At 36.9% G+C, this 15476-nt stretch overlaps 1 long non-coding RNA gene across 1 annotated transcript; it reads right to left on the bottom strand.

The window, feature by feature from the left end:
• Positions 1-2535: 2535 nt before the first annotated feature.
• LOC140157034 (uncharacterized) lies at positions 2536-7195 on the bottom strand. Its single transcript, XR_011859623.1, has 4 exons — positions 6743-7195; positions 4809-4930; positions 3873-4000; positions 2536-2912 (listed from the first exon to the last, which is right to left on the bottom strand). It is a non-coding gene; the product is annotated as an uncharacterized lncRNA (long non-coding RNA).
• Positions 7196-15476: the final 8281 nt, after the last annotated feature.

Here is a 15476-nt window from a genome sequence, read left to right as displayed (position 1 = left end):
AAATCGGTTTATATAAAGGGCATTCAACGTTTTAATAAATAAATTCAACTTTGAACTTAAAAAAAAAAAATACAAATATTTTGACATTTAAAAATGTTTTTCTTTTTTGGCAGAGTTTTTCATGTAAACACGTCTTCATGACCTTATGTTCTTAGGGAGTGTTCATGACTTCTTTGGTGGGGGTGTAAAATGTGGGGGGATCAAAAAATATTGGGTTCTAAAAAGGGGAATAAAACCAGTCCTTAATAGCGGAGGCCGGGGTAACAAAATTGAGGGTAAAAGTCCGGGGTAAGATATACCAGAAGGCATGCACATTTTAATTCTTTTAATGAAAAATTGTGTTTCATTTTATAAATTCTAACATTTACAAGTTTGTGTTTTTTTACTGGAAAACGTATCACCGAATACATCAAATATTGATTAGTCCTGAAAACACACAGATACCGGCACATGTTATATTTCTTTTCATTTTATTTTTCTAACACATGACTGATACAAAAAGGATAACAACTTGATATGGTCAATAATGTTTAAACAAACATCAATTTATTTTAATTGAAAAATACACTAAGAAATGTTGCATTAATAAAAATCAATAAAAATTGGAGGAAATAAAACTGCTTTTAACATGAAGTACCTGATATCCAGATTACTCAGTTTACTTATTTTTGAAAGTTGCCACGTCCCCAACTTTTGTCCAATCTGCAACCCTAATAAACTATGACCAAAGAGGCCTAGCCAATTCTGAACACCTTTTCATGAAATTGTACATCACTCATCACTGTCAGGGCCTAGATTTCAACGAGCATCACAGAATCGATTCTCGTAATGATTCTTGTAAGATCCGGGTGCGAGAATCAAAATCTCTCTTGTATCAGACAGGAAGTGCAGTGACTAGGATGGATTTTGATTCTTGCAAACCAAGGCGAAATCTAGGTTTCGACTGTGCTGATTTATACAGAGCCCTCGAAGTGACATGGAAGAAAAAAAGGGGGTCTGAGATAGCCTTGAGATAGTAACTCGGGGTCCAAGGTAGTAATTCGAGGCCCGACTTAGTAACTCGGGGTCTAAGATAGTAACTTGGGGCCCAACTTAGTAACTCGTGCCCAAGATAGTAACTTGTGCCCGAAATAGTAACTCGGGGTCCCCAAACTACTAGTCAGGGCCCCAACTTACTATCTCGGACCCGCGTTCCTCTTGGACCCGAGTTACTATCTTGGACCCAAGTTACTAAGCCGGACCTCGATTTTTTTCTTCCATGTCACTTTGGGGGCTCCGTAGTCAGTGCAGTTGAAATTGCTGCTTTTGGAAGTAAGGCATTTTGTGATTGTGATCCACAGCATCATACCCCCCACTTTTCTCAAAAAAGATTTTTATACCACTGGAAACCTCTGGCAACATTATGTTTATGTACAAAGAATTTCTTGCAGATTAATTTGTTCAGCAGAAATATCATGAAATTTGAATTATGTTCTGGTACACCAGAACAAAATTACAACAAATAATCATGCATACCTCGCAAATGCAAAATCGGAATCAACTGCAATTTTGGGAATAACCTTTTTTTGGGGATATCTACCTAAAATGATATAAAAAGAGGATGCTAGGATCACTAAAATTGAAAATTAACATTATCTAATTATTGTCCACTGTTTAATACATACAGGTACATGTATAACCTACACCACATCCCTCTCTTCTAGGTTATTTATTATTTATTTATTACTATAATTCATAGTCTGTAAAATGGGTACATACATGTACAAAAGTCATACGTGTAGCTTAACAGGGTAAGGGACAGTTATTGGCAAGTTAAAAATGGGCGAGTAAGAGCGAGACAAAATGGCAAGTCAGATAAGTTTAATATCCCCTGGTCCCTGCAGAGGTTAAAGATTGATCCCTGCTGAGAATACGGGAAGTCTCGCCATTGAGTTAAGATTTTTTGGCAGACGAGTTATGACAAGTCCCATCGATGAGTTAAAATTTACGGCAAGTCCCATCAGCAAGTTATGGCAAGTCTTATCAGCAAGTTAAGATTACAATTTGATTTAGGGTAAAATGGATTTTTTCTCATCATCATGAACCTCAACTATAGAAAAATATTAAATTTGTGTACATCGTGGAACATTCAACTACGCTTGTTACTCCGCAACTAATCATGCTAACTACACGCGCATACAATGCTACTCTCACGCGTCCATATTAGCGAGGCTATCTGCATAAACTGCTTACTACGCACAGCCACGCAAAGAGTATGTTCCACGATGTACACAAATTTGATAATTTTTCTATAGTGAAAGCCATTTTCCATTCATCATTACGGCATTCCTGTAACTCTCTTACAGGACTTGATAGCGTTGCTGTAGCTTTCGCCGATTTGATCGTGTTGTCGTAAATCGCCATTTGGACTTGATGGCTTTGCCGTAACTCGCTGGTGGGACTTTGATGGCTTTGTCGTAACTCATCTTTAGCTTACTTTGTGGGGGTAATTGAAAAAACCACACCCTAATCTCTGGGGGGTAACTTGCCTTTTCTTTAACTCGCCTTTTTTTTTAACTCGCCTTTTTTTTAACTCGCCTAGTTACCACTGTGTCCAGTATTTGTTGACTTAATTGTAGTCCACATTATCATAATTATATATTATGAGTTCCACTGTGTGGTAAAACATGTTCCAAATTAACAGTGATGGCTAGTGGCTACCAGCCAGCTAGTCCACTAAACCTAATTGATAGGTAGGCGTGAGGCCGTAACAGCCATATGTTGACAATGTCTTTTTCTGTCGATAGTTTTCCCCTCGAAGTTAAATTCGCTTGATTTTTAGTTGAAGTGCCGTTGAAGCTATGGAGCATTTACCTGTCTCTTGCTTAAGCTTGTTGCTGCAGGTGGTTCCTTCCAATAAGTTCATATTTCATCTGTAAAGAAAAATAACCAAAATATCAATTAAAATATTTAGATTTTAATATTGAACAACCTACAGATCCCCAAAAGTGACATAGAAAGAAAAAATATCTTTGGGCCTGAATTAGTAGCACGAGCCTGACCAGGGTTGTCACCAGGACCCAAATAGTACTGGTTAGCATAGCGAGCAAAGCTCTCGCGCCTCGCACTATCTTTTTAGTTGAACGCTAGGGATCGGGGAATAGGCTTTGAGGGTACCACCCCCCTAAAAAATTTTTCTTCCTCTTTTTATGATGAAATATCATTATCCACTTCCGGAAATGTAAAAAAAAAAATTGAAAAAAAAAACTTAAAAAACCCCAATTTAGTGAGTGCCAGACGGCCCAGTCCAGCGTGGTGACAACCCTGGGCCTGACTATTAATAAGGGGCCCATGCTACTAAGTCAGATACTATCTTGGGGCTTGAAGTTACTATCTTGGGGCCTGAGTTACTAAGCCAGGCCTTATGGCCTAATCCTTTCATCAACCAATATAGCAGTTACTCATGGACTGTCTTTTGGAACTTGAAGGAGAGCAATAAATAGCTCTTCATGAGCCTTCAAGGAGAGCCGTTTCACATGTCAAACATCACTCTCCTATATCAGATTTAAGGGGGTACTGCACTGAAAATTCAGCAACTCAAGGCAAGTAGTTATTGATTTATTGATCAAATACTGGTTTTCCCTCATTTTTGACTGTAACTCCACAACTGTTGTTTGTGCTGAAATAAAATTTCCAGTGCAGTAGTTGTAGTCCTTGCCCCTATAATATACATATCTTACTTGTCACAAATGCACTATAATTTTTGAGAAAAATGCAAAAATATGCACAGAATTGGGCAGGGGTGTAGTACCCCCTTAAGGAGAGCAGTAGAGAGCAATGCTCTCACTCTCCTCAAAAGGCAGTCCCTGGTTAATCATAGTACATGTACATACCAGCTTTTTGTTGTACCAGTACTGTTGAGTTCATCACTATACATTCTGATTAAAAGCCACCACCTCCTGAAAACAGTTGCTGCAACGTAACTGTACAGTTCACATCAAGTTGACATCACTGGTATCACCTAGTTGGGAAGATTCAAGAAACAAAATATTAAAATGGAGAAACGTTTTAAAAGAACAAGCATGTTTCACTGTGCCTCCAGGTTTCTGAAATTGGGCTGCTCCATGCTGCAAGCCCCAGAGTTACATATATGGGAGGCCTAAGTACGGTACCAATTCAAAATATATTTATGGAAATTGTTTTACCATTTATTTGCATACAAAAGTAAACTCATGGATTTACTCACGCACCTTTTAGATAAAAAATTTGATCATTGCATCTGTGTGTGACTTGTATGGCATGCGAGTTGTGTTGGAGATCAATGGTGGTGCATCCGTAGTGTACGTTAGCACACGTATTGCAATTTGGCATTTTGCCCATTCATGCCTAAAGGCTAAACTATGATCAGCTCATCATCATGTGTGAGATGGGAGTCAGGACGAACGATAAAAAAAAGCCCAAAATTTTCCGCTTTACAAATGTCAAATTCCGCTTTTTTCCGCCTTATAAATTTTGCGATAAAAAATTTACACAAAAAAAGCCTTACGCCTTAACATTGGAGATTGTCAATTTCGCACAAATAGCATTTGATTTAAGCATTGCTTACGACCACCTGCATGGCAGTGCGTGCATGCCATTCTACATACACATATATCAATACCATGTTGTTTCTTGTTACAAGTCTTATTTGTTCCACCTTATAAAAAACCGAACAAACTTAAGGTGCCCTCAAAGCTCATGTTGTCCGCACGGGGTTGTCTGCATCCCAATTTAAATGCATGAATGTCACTCTCCTCAAAAGGCAGTCCCTGGTTACTCATTGTACATACCAGCTTTTTGTTGCACCAGTAGTACTGTTGAGTTCATCACTATACATTCTCTTAAAAGCCACCATCTCCTGAAAGCAGTTGCTGCAACTGTACAGTTCACATCAAGTTGACATCAGTATCACCTAGTTGGGGAAATTAAAGAAATAATATCTTAAAATGGAGAAAAGTTTTACAAGAGGGGCCTCTAGACTTCTCGCGTAAATTCACATAATCATGCGCCAGGAGTCCTGCATTACACAACGCACAACTAGCGTAAAGCATTCATACACTCCTATCAAAGCAGCCAATCAGAAAAGTATGAAACATGCATTGATTGTGTATATTGTGCATTCTGCGTAGTCTACGGCAGTGTTTCATGCGTGTTCGTGTCACATAGGATTGATTCATTTTTCGGGCGGGTTTATATTTGGTTCTAATTTCCAACATTTTGAGTGATAATTTGTTACATAAAAAAAGTTAAAATTATGTGTTATTTTCTTGTCGTGGATGACATGCGCTTATTTTGGGGGCTTTGGGGGCGCCAGCCCCCAGGGTAAAATCAGGGGCAGCGAAATTGAAGGGGCTGCAAAAACAGGGTGGCAAAAACAAAAACAAAGGGGTGGCAAAAAGAATTAATAAATAAAAAAGGCTGAAAAATTTGATAAAGCATACAAATTTTTGAAAAATGTTGCTATACATCAAAATGTGTTGCTTTTAGGGTGCTAGCACCTGAAATCTTTTTTTTTTTTTTTGCTCTTCACTTTTTCAAACAACCGGGAAAAAAATGGGTCAACCTTTTCGGGCTGTTGAGGAAGGGGCAGCAAATTTAATTTTCTTCAGCCCCCGGGTTGGGCCGCCACGGTAGGCCCTACGCCACTGTATGAAATAGATTAATAAACACATATTACTTAGGCCCTATTGCTCGAGAATTAGGCAAAATAATGCACTTGCGCTGATGTCGATTCGTCTAATTTTGTCTTCCCCTTTGGGGCTCATGCATTAGACGCACCAGCATCAGCGCATAAGGATTATGTTTCGAGCAGTAAATAATACGCATTAATAATTACCTATAATTATTGAACCCCAGGCCTTGCCGTTGACTTTTTTTTTTGGTGAGCGATCGCCGCCACCGCCGCCCCCAAAAAAAAATTTCTAGTGCGCGATTTTCCACTCGCCATGGACACTAAATATTACTCGCTGCGAATCTCACAAAATCAGCCAGCGAATTAAGTGTTAAAACGATTTAGAAAGGTACAAATATTAGTGCCTTTCGCGTGCATTTGAACGTGAATTTTAAAACCGAAACTCTTATTTGAAAATACCCCAATAAGTGTATTGTGAAAATTCAACCATTCGCGTACCATCATTCGCGTACCATCAACCACTCGGCTTTAAAATCTAGACAGCAATGCCTGGCGCTCAACTGCGTGCATGCCCCAGACAAACAAGTACCTAGACCTATAACTTTGGTTCGCGTAGTGAAGTCAACACTGCTTAGCAACGATTTTGACAAGGACGCAAACAAGCAGACATGTTCGCGTCTACAGAACATGTTGCATTTGACGCAGGCGATAACGGCGCAGCAATCACGCAAACGATCGCGTTTATCGTTCCAGACATGAACGCTTATTTCTCCGCGTCCGACCACCCGACCAAAATCACCTTGGATACGTGGCTTCACCTACTGCCATGGTTAGGGATGGGCAGTTACAGGTCTAGGTGGTATGTCTATGGTGCATGCCATATCAAATCAATTGTCATTGATACTACAGGTTGTTTATGACTGATGTTTTTTCGTGGCCTGATCCCGGGCCTGGCCTAGCCTACAATATAATTATAAGAGTGAATCAGTCATGAGTCACGACACTGCTCTTGTTTACGTGTAAAAGATGGCCTTATAAACCATGCACACTACACGTGAAAATAATTGAAATAACTTCAGCTTTTATACTTACATTGTTTACCACCAGTGCCACTGCACCGCACCGTGAACGCCGAGGCTGTGCATAGTCAGTGCATCCATGTCACTGTGGTCTGAGCGGGGTCTGTGGCGACGATCTTTCCTTCTCAAAATCAAGTTAAATATTGCGATCTGACGGTGTGCAATGGACTCAATATGTTACAAAACCACAAAAGTTTCACCATGATGACTAAAAATCGTGCAAAGTTGATTATTTTGGTTTAAAAATGGGAAAATTGTAAAAACTACTAATGGCGGACGCAACAGAAAAAAAATTTTAAACATCAGCTACCAAATTTGCTGGCAAAGAGGTTTATTCCCTGCATCGGTACTCAGCTGTTTGTTTTCAAGCTCGCTTTATGTGTAGCGAACAAAAGCTACCCAAATCAGCCAAATGTCGGGCTTTAATCAGGGCTCCGTTTGTCTTTATATTCCCATGGTAGCATCATGAACGAAGAATGGAGCACAATAGTAGCTGAAAGCAATGACGTAATCAAAATCTACTAAATATTCATATTTTAGCATTTTTTCACTGCACCAATATTGGATTGCTGAACGATTCAGTCCTCACCATCAGCACAACCCGATGACCGTGCGTAGATGTTGAAAGGACTGGAGGATTTAGTCTACGCATTGAGAGCCTCTATATCACTTTTAACATGGGCAAGTGTTGGTTTTCAGTGCTTTTCTTTGAAAATATGATGGCACTTAGTGTACACATATCTATTAATTAATATAACATCAAAGATGATCAGCAACATGCAACATCTTGGTTGTCTAAGAAATACTGGCACTTTTTATCATAGAATTTTAGGCCTATATCTCTTCAAAGTAGGCTACAAACATGATTATGTACCAATCTGATCAAAATACAACTAAATCAAGAAAATATTGCAAATAAATATCTCATTGCAAAATTATTTTGTACACATAGGCCCATGGGTAGATTTACCATAAGACAGAGTGGGCACAGGCCCAGGTGCCATGGTCTTTGGGGGCCAAAACTGTACCTGTGTACATTTGCGTGACCAAATTAATCTCATATTTGACCATTTTAACTTTTTGCATAAATTAGTTCCAAAGTATAATGTTTGTTATACGATAATGGGGGGGGTCAAAAAAGTTTTGTCTGTCAAAAGAGGGGGTCAAAAAGTTTAGCGGTCCATCGAGGGGGGGTCAAAAAAGTTTTCGAGCGAAAAATTTGAGTTAGACCAGCCCCCCCTACCAAAGTATTAATGAACACTCCCTTAGAATCTCATCCCTAGTCATTGCATCTTTCTACTCTAGAAGTAACGTTTTACATATATTTGTCTAAATTTTTACTTCATCATGTAGCGGCAAATTTTTTTCTTTCTAATACATCAGTCCCGATCAGAAAGTTCAAAGCGACATTACATATTCATCACTTTCCGCATCTGCCTATTTCTCTATTTTTACCTCTTTTTCCTCCCTTTTGTAATAGCGCGCCGAATGACGATTTTTTTTTAATCACGCAGAGTAGCCGTACGCGTTTTACGATTTTTCTTCGTTATTGGCCTATCTACAGAAGATAGCATTTAGAATCTAACCCTGATTCATTGCATCTTTGTTCTCTAGAAGTAACGTTTTACATATATTTTTCTAAATTTTTACTTCATCATGTAGCGTTGAATTTTTTCTTTCTAATACATTAGTCCCGATCAGAAAGTTCAAAGCGACATTACATATTCATCACTTTCCGCATCTGCCTGTTTCTCTATTTTACCTCTTTTTCCTCCTTTTTAATAGCGCGCCGAGTGACGATTTTTTAATCACGCAGAGTAGCCGTACGCGATTTAGGATTTTGTTCGTTATAGGCCTATCTACTGAAGATAGCATTTAGAATCTAACCCTGATTCATTGCATCTTTCTACTCTGGAAGTAACGTTTTACATCATTTCTCTAAATTTAAAGCGATATAAGAAAAATGTACACACTAAATTTTAAGGGTTTAAAATAAATCCTAAAGTATTGTGAGCAGGGACCAATCAAGTATTAGATTTAAAATTAAATCTTAGGCCTACAGATTAAAAAAAAAAAAATTATAAATCTATTTTGTCCTCTTCTTCTCCCCCCCTTTTTTTTTTTTTTTAATAGCGTGGCATTAGGCAGAATGCCGATTGTTTTTTAATCGCGCAGAGTAGCCGTGCGAGTTGATGGTTTTTTACGCTATAGGGCCTATCTTCTGAAGATAGCATTTAGAATCTCATCCCTAGTGATTGCATCTTTCTATTCTAGAAGTAACGTTTTACATTTATTTGTCTAAATTTTTACTTCATCATGTAGCGGCGAATTTTTTCTTTCTAATACATCAGTCCCGATCAGAAACTTCAAAGCGACATTACATATTCATCACTTTCCGCATCCGCCTGTTTCTCTATTTTTACCTCTTTTCCTCCCTTTTTAATTGCGCGCCGAATGACGATTTTTTTAATCACGCAGAGTAGCCGTACGCGATTTAGGATTTTTGTTCCTTATAGGCCTATCTACTGAAGATAGCATTTAGAATCTAACCCTGATTCATTGCAACTTTCTACTCTGGAAGTAACGTTTTACATCATTTCTCTAAATTTAAAGCGATATAAGAAAAAATGTACACACTAAATTTTAAGGGTTTAAAATAAATCCTAAAGTATTGTGAGCAGGGACCAATCAAGTATTAGATTTAAAATTAAATCCTAGGCCTACAGATTTAAAATTATGTTTTAATATCTATTTTTATCTCTTCCTCCCCCCCCCCCTTTTTTTTCTTCTTTTTAATAGCGTGGCATTAGGCAGAATGCCGAATTTTTTTAATCGCGCAGATTAGCCGTGCGTTGATTTTTTTCGCTATAGGGCCTATCTTCTGAAGATAGCATTTAGAATCTCATCCCTAGTCATTGCATCTTTCTACTCTAGAAGTAACGTTTTACATATATTTGTCTAAATTTTTACTTCATCATGTAGCAGCGAATTTTTTCTTTCTAATACATCAGTCCCGATCAGAAAGTTCAAAGCGACATTACATATTCATCACTTTCCGCATCTGCCTGTTTCTCTATTTTACCTCTTTTCCTCCCTTTTGTAATAGCGCGCCGAATGACGATTTTTTTTTAATTACGCAGAGTAGCCGTACGCGTTTTACGATTTTTCTTCGTTATTGGCCTATCTACAGAAGATAGCATTTAGAATCTAACCCTGATTCATTGCATCTTTGTTCTCTAGAAGTAACGTTTTACATATATTTTTCTAAATTTTTACTTCATCATGTAGCGTTGAATTTTTTCTTTCTAATACATTAGTCCCGATCAGAAAGTTCAAAGCGACATTACATATTCATCACTTTCCGCATCTGCCTGTTTCTCAATTTTTACCTCTTTTTCCTCCCTTTTTTAATAGCGCGCCGAGTGACGATTTTTTTAAATCACGCAGAGTAGCCGTACGCGATTTAGGATTTTTTGTTCGTTATAGGCCTATCTACTGAAGATAGCATTTAGAATCTAACCCTGATTCATTGCATCTTTCTACTCTGGAAGTAACGTTTTACATCATTTTTCTAAATTTAAAGCGATATAAGAAAAAATGTACACACTACATTTTAAGGGTTTAAAATAAATCCTAAAGTATTGTGAGCAGGGACCAATCAAGTATTAGATTTAAAATTAAATCTTAGGCCTACAGATTAAAAAAAAAAATTATAAATCTATTTTGTCCTCTTCTTCTCCCCCCTTTTTTTTCTTTTTTAATAGCGTGGCATTAGGCAGAATGCCGAATTTTTTTTAATCGCGCAGAGTAGCTAGCCTGAATCCATCTGGCCTCTAATGGCGGCGCCTTTTATTTACCCACAATCCTTCACGTTGCCTTATTCACCAACAGCACAACCCGATGACCGTGCGTAGTTGTTGAAAGACTGAAGGATCCAGTCTACAGAGTAGCCGTGCGTTGATTTTTTTTCGCTATAGGGCCTATCTTCTGAAGATAGCATTTAGAATCTCATCCCTAGTCATTGCATCTTTCTACTCTAGAAGTAACGTTTTACATTTATTTGTCTAAATTTTTACTTCATCATGTAGCGGCGAACTTTTTCTTTCTAATACATCAGTCCCGATCAGAAAGTTCAAAGCGACATTACATATTAATCACTTTCCGCATCTGCCTGTTTATCTATTTTTACCTCTTTTTCCTCCCTTTTGTAATAGCGCGCCGAATGACGATTTTTTTTTAATCACGCAGAGTAGCCGTACGCGTTTCATGATTTTTGTTCGTTATAGGCCTATCTACTGAAGATAGCATTTAGAATCTCATCCTAGTCATTGCATCTTTCTACTCTAGAAGTAACGTTTTACATATATTTGTCTAAATTTGTACTTCATCATGTAGCGGCGAATTTTTTCTTTCTAATACATCAGTCCCGATCAGAAAGTTCAAAGCGACATTACATATTCATCACTTTCCGCATCTGCCTGTTTCTCTATTTTTACCTCTTCTTCTTCCCTTTTTTAATAGCGCGTCGAATGACGATTTAAAAAAAATAGATTTAAAAAAATAATTTTAAATCTGTAGGCCTAAGATTTAATTTTAAATCTAATACTTGATTGGTCCCTGCTCACCATACTTTAGGATTTATTTTAAACCCTTAAAATTTAGTGTGTACATTTTTTCTTATATCGCTTTAAATTTAGAGAAATGATGTAAAACGTTACTTCCAGAGTAGAAAGATGCAACGAATCAGGGTTAGATTCTAAATGCTATCTTCAGTAGATAGGCATATAACGAACAAAAATCCTAAATCGCGTACGGCTACTCTGCGTGATTAAAAAAAATCGTCATTCGGCGCGCTATTAAAAAAGGGAGGAAAAAGAGGTAAAAATAGAGAAACAGGCAGATGCGGAAAGTGATGAATATGTAATGTCGCTTTAAACTTTCTGATCGGGACTGATGTATTAGAAAGCAAAAATTCGCCGCTACATGATGAAGTAAAAATCTAGACAAATGTATGTAAAACGTTACTTCTAGAGTAGAAAGATGCAATGACTAGGGATGAGATTCTAAATGCTATCTTCAGAAGATAGGCCCTATAGCGAAAAAAATCAACGCACGGCTAATCTGCGCGATTAAAATAATTCGGCATTCTGCCTAATGCCACGCTATTAAAAAGAAGAAAAAAAAGGGGGGAGGAAGAGATAAAAATAGATATTAAAACATAATTTTAAATCTGTAGGCCTAGGATTTAATTTTAAATCTATTAATACTTGATTGGTCCCTGCTCACAATACTTTAGGATTTATTTTAAACCCTTGAAATTTAGAGTGTACATATTTTCTCATATCGCTTTAAATTTAGAGAAAATGATGTAAAACGTTACTTCCAGAGTATAAAGATGCAATGAATCAGGGTTAGATTCTAAATGCTATCTTCAGTAGATAGGCCTATAACGAACAAAAATCATAAAACGCGTACGGCTCCTCTGCGTGATTTAAAAAAAAAATCGTCATTCGGCGCGCTAATATTACAAAAGGGAGGAAAAAGAGAAACAGGCAGATGCGGAAAGTGATGAATATGTAATGTCGCTTTGAACTTTCTGATCGGGACTAATGTAGGCCTATTAGAAAGAAAAAATTCAACGCTACATGATGAAGTAAAAATTTAGACAAATATATGTAAAACGTTACTTCTAGAGTACAAAGATGCAATGAATCAGGGTTAGATTCTAAATGCTATCTTCTGTAGATAGGCCAATAACGAACAAAAATCGTAAAACGCGTACGGCTACTCTGCGTGATTTTTAAAAAAAATCGTCATTCGGCGTGCTATTATAAAAGGGAGGAAAAAGAGGTAAAAATAGAGAAACAGGCAGATGCGGAAAGTGATGAATATATAATTCGGCCTAATGCCACGCTATTAAAAAAAGAAAAAAAAAGGGGGGGAGAAGAAGAGGTAAAAATAAAATAAAAAAAATAATTTTAAATCTGTAGGCCTAAGATTTAACTTTAAATCTAATACTTGATTGGTCCCTGCTCACAATACTTAAGGATTTATTTTAAACCCTTAAAATTTAGTGTGTATATTTTTTCTTATATCGCTTTAAATTTAGAGAAATGATGTAAAACGTTACTTCCAGGGTAGAAAGATGCAATGAATCAGGGTTAGATTCTAAATGCTATCTTCAGTAGATAGGGCTATAACGAACAAAAATCCTAAATCGCGTACGGCTACTCTGCGTGATTAAAAAAAATCGTCATTCGGCGCGCTATTAAAAAAGGGAGGAAAAAGAGGTAAAAATAGAGAAACAGGCAGATGCGGAAAGTGATGAATATGTAATGTCGCTTTGAACTTTCTGATCGGGACTGATGTATTAGAAAGAAAAAATTCGCCGCTACATGATGAAGTAAAAATTTAGACAAATAAATGTAAAACGTTACTTCTAGAGTAGAAAGATGCAATGACTAGGGATGAGATTCTAAATGCTATCTTCAGAAGATAGGCCCTATAGTGAAAAAAAAAAAATCAACGCGTACGCCTACTCTGCGCGATTAAAAAAAAATCGGCATTCGGCCTAATGCCACGCTATTAAAAAAAGAAAGAAAAGGGGAGGGGAGAGGAAGAGGTAAAAATAGATTTAAAAAATAATTTTAAATCTGTAGGCCTAGGATTTAATTTTAAATCTAATACTTGATTGGTCCCTGCTCACAATACTTTAGGATTTATTTTAAACCCATGAAATTTAGAGTACATTTTTTTCTTATCGCTTTAAATTGAGAGAAAATGATGTAAAACGTTACTCCCAGAGTAGAAAGATGCAATGAATCAGGGTTAGATTCTAAATGCTATCTTCTGTAGATAGGCCTATAACGAACAAAAATCGTAAAACGCGTACGGCTACTCTGCGTGATTTACAAAAAATCGTCATTCGGCGCGCTATTACAAAAGGGAGGAAAAAGAGGTAAAAATAGAGAAACAGGCAGATGCGGAAAGTGATGAATATGTAATGTCGCTTTGAACTTTCTGATCGGGACTGATGTATTAGAAAGAAAAATTCGCCGCTACATGATGAAGTAAAATGTAGACAAATATATGTAAAACGTTACTTCTAGAGTAGAAAGATGCAATGACTAGGGATGAGATTCTAAATGCTATCTTCAGAAGATAGGCCCTGTAGCGAAAAAAATCAACGCACGGCTATACTCTGCGCGATTAAAAAAATTCGGCATTCTTCCTAATGCCACGCTATTAAAAAAAAAAAAAAAAAAAGGGAAGGGGAGAGGAAGAGGTAAAAATAGATTTAAAAAAATAATTTTATATCTGTAGGCCTAGGATTTAATTTTAAATCTAATACTTGATTGGTCCCTGCTCACAATACTTTAGGATTTATTTTAAACCCATGAAATTTAGAGTACATTTTTTTTTTTTTTTTTAAATTTAGAGAAAATGATGTAAAACGTTACTTCCAGAGTAGAAAGATGCAATGAATCAGGGTTAGATTCTAAATGCTATCTTCTGTAGATAGGCCTATAACGAACAAAAATCCTAAAACGCGTACGGCTACTCTGCGTGATTTGAAAAAAAAAATCGTCATTCGGCGCGCTATTAGGGAACAAACCAAAAGATCGATGACGTCCTATATATAACTAGTTTCGTTTAGGGGGGAGGGGTAAAAATACTCGATTACGTTTGTACAAAAACATCGGTCTGAAGTATGTGTATTATTATTATTCCTGTCAAAATTTTCAACATTTCATTATTACGTTTCTGGCAGGGAGGGAGGGGGTCGGCTGAGAAACGAAACTAGTTACGTTTATAGGACATCATCGATCTTTTGGTTTGTTCCCTTACAAAAGGGAGGAAAAAGAGGTAAAAATAGAGAAACAGTCAGATGCGGAAAGTGATGAATATGTAATGTCGCTCTGAACTTTCTGATCGGGACAGATGTATTAGAAAGAAAAAATTCGCCGCTACATGATGAAGTAAAAATTTAGACAAATAAATGTAAAACGTTACTTCTAGAGTAGAAAGATGCAATGACTAGGGATGAGATTCTAAATGCTATCTTCAGAAGATAGGCCCTATAGCGAAAAAAATCAACGCACGGCTACTCTGCGCGATTAAAAAAATTCGGCATTCTGCCTAATGCCACGCTATTAAAAAGAAAAAAAAAAGGGGGGGGGAGGAAGAGGTAAAAATAGATTTAAAAAAATAATTTTAAATCTGTAGGCCTAGGATTTCATTTTAAATCTAATACTTGATTGGTCCCTGCTCACAATACTTTAGGATTTATTTTATACCCTTGTACATTTTTTCTTATATCGCTTTAAATTTAGAGAAAATGATGTAAAACGTTACTTCCAGAGTAGAAAGATGCAATGAATCAGGGTTAGATTCTAAATGCTATCTTCAGTAGATAGGCCTAACAAAAATCCTAAATCGCGTATGGCTACTCTGCGTGATTTTTTTTTAAAATCGTCATTCGGCGCGCTATTAAAAAAGGGAGGAAGAAGAGGTAAAAATAGAGAAACAGGCAGATGCGGAAAGTGATGAATATGTAATGTCGCTTTGAACTTTCTGATCGGGACTAATGTATTAGAAAGAAAAAATTCGCCGCTACATGATGAAGTAAAATTTAGACAAATATATGTAAAACGTTACTTCTAGAGTAGAAAGATGCAATGACTAGGGATGAGATTCTAAATGCTATCTTCAGAAGATAGGCCCTAAATAGCGAAAAAAAATCAACG

Source organism: Amphiura filiformis, chromosome 7 (assembly GCF_039555335.1).
Source record: "Amphiura filiformis chromosome 7, Afil_fr2py, whole genome shotgun sequence".
NCBI classification, from domain to species: domain Eukaryota; kingdom Metazoa; phylum Echinodermata; class Ophiuroidea; order Amphilepidida; family Amphiuridae; genus Amphiura; species Amphiura filiformis.
The sequence above is the reverse complement of the archived record's forward strand: the minus strand, read 5'-3'. Positions and strand labels throughout refer to the sequence as shown.